Raw genomic sequence first — 7,140 nt, 5'->3', positions numbered from 1 at the left:
TCTCGCCTCGGAACGCACCGCCGGGCGAAAAGATAACGGAACCCCCGGGAGGGAGAAGGGGGTGGGGAGGGAAGGCTCGCTCGCTCACTCACCTCCCGTGGTCGCCGCCGCCGCCGGTCGTCTGACCCGAGGAAGGCGCCGTCGCCTTAAAGGGACCTTGCACCCGACGCCGGGAGAAGGGGGTGGGAGCAAGGGAGGGGACGGGGGCTCGGGGGGGAGACGAAGGAGAAGGAGCCACAGAAAGCTCGTCTCCCTGAGGGTGAAAGGAAACCTCCCTCGGGTTCAAGTGAATTGAGGTGGATTTTTTTTTTCACGAGGGGGGGCGGGGGCCCCGAGGGAGGGGGTGAGGGGGCCAAGGAATGCGGCTCCGTCTACGGGAGCTGGCGCGGGGGACAGAAGCGCCGACTCCCCCCACCGGCCCTCTCGCCCCGCGGAGGGATTCGGCTCGTCACTTCCGCCCTCCCCCTTTCGGGTCCTTTCATTGGCTGGAGCCCCTGACACGTCAGGGCCTCAGCCTACCCCGTGCCCGGGCTTCTTTCTTTCTAGTCAAGTTTGGCTGGGCCCGCAAATAAATTAATTAAATAAGAGCATTATTATTATTTATTATTATTATTAATAGAAAAATAATTGGCTTCAGAAGGAGTATCTAATTTTTTGTTGAGAAAATGGATTTCCCAAAAAAAAAAGACTTCCCCAATTAACTTGCCCAATACTTTGCAGGAAAATTTGGGGCGTCTCCGTCCACATCCCATGCAAGACAAACCCAGTCAAGAAGGGAACTTTATGCTGCAGGCCAGATGGTGAGGCCCAGTAACATCAACAACTGTTATTGGAACAATGACATCAAAATGGCACTCACTCTTCCTCTAGAGACAGCCAAGTAGCCTTGTGGCAAATAGCCTTGTTTAAGTACAGTACTTTTAAAAGCCATTTTTGCCCTCTGAATTCTGAGAGTCCAGATCTTGAAAAACTCTCTGAAGCAAAATATTATGAATTGACTCAGTGGAGATCCCCAATTCTAAAAGCCATACTTTGGTTCCACAAATGAGATCGGTTGGTTCAAAGAAAATGATTACATCCATTCAATACCATACACTTGTCATTTTTCTCAAAACAAAAACTAACCTCTTTTCCAAGTAGCCAACAATTGTTGGGTTTTTGTTGTCTCTTAAAGGATGACACAATTTCAGTGTTTTCCCTTGAATTTCTGAGAATATTGATACTCTTCAGGTAATACACAAGTGCTCACTCTGAACCAAATGCTAAATCAAGGTATTTGGTGCAATATTAGAGACATTCAGATCACACTTTTGCTTCTCACTACACACTATGATAAGACCCTTCAAACCACCAGATTAATAAAAACAGGCAGTAGGAGTAGAATTTTCTAATCATACAGATGTGCACACATACAAAGGCAAGTCAACAAGTATTGGTACAAAATCACAGAAAGCTTTATTGAGCTATGAACCTGTTGTCTCAGCATATCCTCCGTCTAGGTCTATCCACTTCTGAAGGTGCTGTGTCCATCCCTCTAACCCTTTCCCAAATGATTCTGTGCTCTTTGTTTTATGCCATGCCTGCATGAGTTTTTTTTTTACTTTAAATCATTTTATTGAGGGCTCTTACAGCTCTTATCACAATCCATACATCAGTTATGTCGATCACATCTGTGCATATGTTGCTATCATTTTCAAAGCATTTTCTTTCCACTTGAGCCCTTAGTATCAGCTCCTCTTTTTTCTCTCCTTCCTCACCCTCCCACCCTGGTGAACCCTTGATAAATTATAAGTAATTGTTATTTTCATATCTTACACCGTCTGCTGTCTCCCTTCACCCATGTTTCTGTTGTTGGGGTGGGGGGTATACCTTGATCATTGTGATCAGTTCCTCTTTCTCCCCCTTCTCCCCTGCCTTCATGACAGTTTTGACATCCTCCAAGGACTCACATTGTGTTTCTTTTTTAGTGTTGAATTTGGGAGAGAAAACGAAGTCCAAGAGGGCAATCCTGAGGCTGCATGGTGGATAGGTTAAGGCTTACAATGAAAGTTCATAAGATAACTCTTGCTACCTTCAAAGAATAATTATGTGGATTGTCTGTCGTGATGGAGGAGAAAAAAGAATCTTCAACACTACTTTCCAGGCCTATTTCTCACTAAGGCAATTTTCAATTCTCTTAAAACTTCATCCTATCAGCCACCGTGGTCATCCTGTGTCCTTAGAGAAAATCTATCAAGATTACCCCTTTGGGATCCCACAACATAGTCCCCATAACTTTCTGAGCTGACCACTCTGCCTTGAATTAGACTGTTGCAGTAGACTATTGCCCTGGGAAGCCACTGTTTAGAAAAGACTATACTTTCTGGATAGTATTGGTAAATTCAAGCCTTCTCTTCACTTATGCTTCACTCCATAAAATTGTCTTCATTAACTTCAGTCTTACTTTAAAAAGGGATGGAAAGATCAGTTCTTTGAGCTAGTTTATCTTCACATAAAACTTGTGAAATCCATCAAGCCAAAAAGTTGCTGAAAGTGCTGAATCGTGTGAGATCCCAGCTATAGTAGCTGTAGCATGAATGTACCCTCTTCGTCCAGCAGTTTCTGGACTTTAGCCACAGTTTCTTCATTTATCCAGGTTGATGGTCTGCCTTCTCTTGGCGCATCTTTGAGGTCTTCCCGCTGTTCCTTCAAACACTCAATCTATCTAAAAAGCCAGGTTTGCGTTCTGTAAACAAATGGACCATGTAAAAATTAGTTGACATGATCCTGAGACCAGAACTAGATGGTACCTGGCTACCATTTACCAACTGCTCTGTACGTCATTAGATCTTGGATATACTAGGTTAAAAATATGAAACAAAACTCAAAATCAAGACGAGTATTACTGAACAGATAGAAACAGGTGGAACCTCCAAGACTAGGGTTCTTTATCACCCTGGTAATGGAATGACCCTGGTGGCTCAATTTCCAGCCAAAAAATAGATAGGTATAAGAGGAACAATAACACTAGTGAGATATCAGCAGTTTAGAATAAGCGATTCATTTGAGATTAAAAGGCAGTATTTACCCAAGTACAAAGTTCAGAATGTTTAGAAAGATGAAGGAAGGGAAACAGAAGTGAGATGAATTGATGTTACAATGTGTGTATTGCAGTCAATAATGTGATGTGCTAGTCTGGCATGACTAGAGAAACAAATCCAGAGGCATTCATATGTGTATAAGAAAGAGCTTTATATACAGAAGCAATTGAATATTGAGAAAACCCAGCCCAGTACAGATCAAGTCTGTAAGTCCAATATTATTCCATATGTCCGATACCAGTCTATAAGTTCCTCTTCAGACTCACACAACAATGCGATGACGCTAAGTGCATGAAGATCACAGGCCAGTAGGTGGAAACTCTTGTGGATCCAGTAGTGGTGGAAACATCTCAGCGCTGACAGGGATCTTCATATGGCTCCTCCAGCTCCCAGGGCTCTGGCTCCATCATTGTGTCTCCATGTGGCTTGCTGTCAGTAATGTCTCGCCTTACAGGGAGTAAGTGTGTGTCCCGCCTCCAATTGCTATTTATCTCCTTAGCACTTCCACATGAGGTCACCAAGCTGTGACCAGATTGACAGGCTAAACTCCACCCCTTCATTCTTAAATCTCAAATTGACAACAGATTATGTAATTGCCACACATGGAATAAAATGTGTATGAATTGGTAAATGGAAAGCTCTGTGAGCCTTCACCCAGTTACTACTATACCAAAAGTTTTTAAAAAGTAATAAAGTTACCTCTTATTGGAAAAAATAAAAACTGTAGTTTTATATGATACAGCATTGCTGTAAATCTGTTGCAATGCTTCAATAATTTAAGACAATGTCCACATGAGTTTTGCTAAAATTCTAATATTAGCCTTGACCTAAAAAATTCTTTGTTTTTTTTCATAGCACAAAAAGTATCTTTTTTTTATACCTTCTCAAGACCAAAATGAGAAGGCTTGGTGGTGTAGTGGTTAAGCGTTGGGCTGCTAACTGCAACGTCAGTAATTGAAAACAGCAGCTGCTCCCTGGGAGGAAGAGAGAGCTTTCTACCACCACGGCCTTGGAAACCCGCAGGGGCAGTCTTCCCTGTCCATAGGGTCGTTGGGAGTTAGCACAGACTCGATGGCTGTGAGTTTTCTCTTTTTGTCAAGACCAAAACAAGTGTGTTCTTAAGAGAACTTGTCTGGCTTGACACAATGGATGTGTGTGTGGATGGTGATGAGAACCGCAAGAGCCCCCAGTAAAATGATTAAAAATCATAATCCTAACAATGAGTCCAAGAAGAAAATGTCCTACATTTGATTGTGGTAGCAGTTATGCAAGCCTTCTGGGTGTGAGTGAACGATCGAATTGTATGGCGTGTGGAAGAAGAGTGCAGGAAAACGGTTTGAGAAAGAGAGAAGGAGAGAACTTGTCTGCAGCCACCCAGTGCCGGCAGAGACCTTTGGTTTGCAACAAACCTGTGCATGTCTGAACCGTGACCTCATAGCAGGACTTGCTACTTACCTTCTCTCTCTCTCCACCTTTGTCCATCCATTTCACTGCATTTCATACCACACACAGTAATTTGAACTCATCATTCTTAGGAGAGACCCCATTGGTTGTCATGTGCGAATCCTTGATTGGTGCTAGGGAGGGAGTAGGGACCTTACACTTTTGTGCTGTTTGGGTGGTCCGAAAAGGTCTTGACATGATGACTTTTGAGCCAAGAACTGAAGAAAGTGAAGCAAAACTCAAGTTTTCCGGAGTGACAGCAAAGTTGACGGAAGACATGGGGCAAAGCAGTGGCCTGAGCTGACTGTGTTTGCCAGAGATCTCTGCTGCTTGTGGAGAGTAACTAGCAGGCGCCAGGGCAGATGCAAGGCCGGAGAGGTGACTGTTACCTGGTCCAGGTAAGGGAGGGGCGGCCCCGCCCAGGGGAGGAGTGTGTGGAGCTGTTTTAGCTGAGTGTGCTCTGTCATGTAGTGCTGACTCCTTCCTTTGTCACCTATTCTTCTGTCATGCTGTTTGTGCCCTGGGAGACCATTTGGACCAATAATGGCGAGCAAAAGGTGTGTGAATGATGGTGCTGTGGCTGCCACACACAAAATAAAGAAATAAAACAAAGGAAGGAAGACCGTGGTGCTGACGGTCACCAAAGGGAGTTGTGCAGGCAGGTGCTGGAGACAATGGCTGAGGAACTCGGGAGAAGGATCCACAGGCCAACTACCCGCCAAAGTTCACAACAGTGAAGAGGGAAAACACCCCCCCCAACAAAACAATCATGGAATAAACAAAAGGGGGTACACACATGATGTGGACGACCGCTCGGCCTGACGAGAAACGGAGTCCTGATGCAGGCGCCAACCCGGTGAACCTTGAAAATGTCATGCTGCGAGACACAAGTCACTTGCAAAAGGACAATTACTGCAGGAACTCCTTTACGTGAAAGAAGCCAAAGGTTGTCAGTGGTTGGCAAGGACGGGAAGGAGAGGGGAGGAAGTGTATGCTTGGGGATAGGGTTAAGTTTATGTTAATGGTAGTGGACTGGCTTGGATAGGGTTAAGTTTATGTTAATGGTAGTGGACTGGCTTAGTGAGAATGAGGGCACACTGTGAAGGACGTAATTCACGTCAGTGAGTAAGATTTGGAGAAATTATTGAGATGGCATATTGGAACCACAATAATAATAATCATTGTTAAAGACTATCAGACAATTAGAGCATGTAGGAAGTCCTTGAACATGATCAAAGATACCCACCAGTGTTCTATGCAGCACCCTGCCCTCCAGCACACACTCACGGTGGATGTCTTAGCTCTCTAGTGCAGCTATTAAAGAAACACCACAAGTGTGTGGATTTACAAAGAGAACCTTATTTTCTCACAAGTGAGGATGCTAGGAGTTCGAATGCCGCGTGCCAGCTCTGGGGATGGCTCTCTCTTCTGTGGGCTCTGGAGGAAGGGCCCCGTCTCGTTGAGATCCAGCGTCTGCGCAGTCTTCATGTGGCTTAGCGTATCTTTTTCTCTTGTTTAATTGATCTCGTTTGCACAACCCAGATTGACTCAAAATACACCTAACCCTAACCTGGCCTTATTACCTTAACAATGACGATCCATTCCCAAATGGGATTATAACCCAAAGCAAAGAAATTAGGATTGACAATCTATATTTTAGGGGATATAATTCAGTTCATAACAGTGGTCAAAGCTGCAACTCACAGCTGGGACCAAATGGTCTGGGGAGGTGGGGGCCGGGGGTGGGTGGGCAGAGATGTTATTCGCTGAGTGGTTGTCATGTGAATCTGGGGTGAGGTCCCCTGAGAGGGGGGTTGCCTGGTCAGAGGGATGAGTCTTACTGATGAGAGGGGCAGCGCAAGAGAGGAGAGGGAATGATCATGTTTGGGGGAACAGAGGTGCAAGTCTGTTGGGGGGAAGGGAGGGAGGGCTGACCTACAGGTAGGAGTAGGAGTGACTGAGGACATTTTGAGGGACACGAGGTGGGAGTGTCTTTGGTGGTGTGCAGCCAGTGGGCAAAATTGAACGCGGGCATCTGGGGGTATCCCGGGAAGCCAGACCAGGTGTCATAGAATGCTGGGACACTGAATCCTGAATCTTCGGGGCTCACAGCATGCTCCAGAGGCTGCATCGGTGAGACCCCACACAGGAACTCCACTGTGTGAACTGGACGCGACCTCAGGCACACTTGAAACCTGAGTCCTCTTAAGTTGGAAAAGACATGGTTTCGGAGGAAGCAAAGACAGATCAAGATCTCGCGACACCAACGCCCTATATGCTGTATTAAGATACGTAGTATTCCGGCAGTCCGGTGACAAGGACATTCTGTTTTAGTTTTTTATGTTTGTTCCTATTAGGGTGTATTTCAGATGTGCTATGACATTGGGGTCACCCTCCTAAAGTTGTGTTATTTGTTTTTCTGGGTTTTGGTAAATGAAACCCAGGATTGATGAGCCTATAGGGACGGCAAATAGAACAAGGGTTTGGGTCTAGGTACAGGGGTGGTGGGGGAGGTAAGAGGGAGACAATGTCGAGGAATTCAGGAAGAAAAAGCATGTTTGGAGACTGATTATGGAAGCAACAGTACAAATTCTGTTTGGCGTGATTGAACTATGGA

At 45.3% G+C, this 7,140-nt stretch overlaps 1 protein-coding gene across 5 annotated transcripts in view; it reads right to left on the bottom strand.

The window, feature by feature from the left end:
- Positions 1-171, bottom strand: part of POGZ (pogo transposable element derived with ZNF domain) — a 69,872-nt gene extending 69,701 nt beyond the window's left edge. For all 5 annotated transcript variants that reach the window (XM_045295616.1, XM_004716625.2, XM_045295619.1 and 2 more), the window contains exon 1: positions 93-171. The gene's annotated coding sequence lies outside the window, so the exon portion shown is untranslated. The remainder of the gene's footprint in view (positions 1-92) is intronic.
- Positions 172-7,140: the final 6,969 nt, after the last annotated feature.

Source organism: Echinops telfairi, unplaced genomic scaffold (genome assembly GCF_000313985.2).
Source record: "Echinops telfairi isolate 266 unplaced genomic scaffold, ASM31398v2 ScPeMD7_5805;HRSCAF=6673, whole genome shotgun sequence".
Lineage (NCBI taxonomy): Eukaryota > Metazoa > Chordata > Mammalia > Afrosoricida > Tenrecidae > Echinops > Echinops telfairi.
This window is presented reverse-complemented; position numbering and strand designations above follow the sequence as displayed.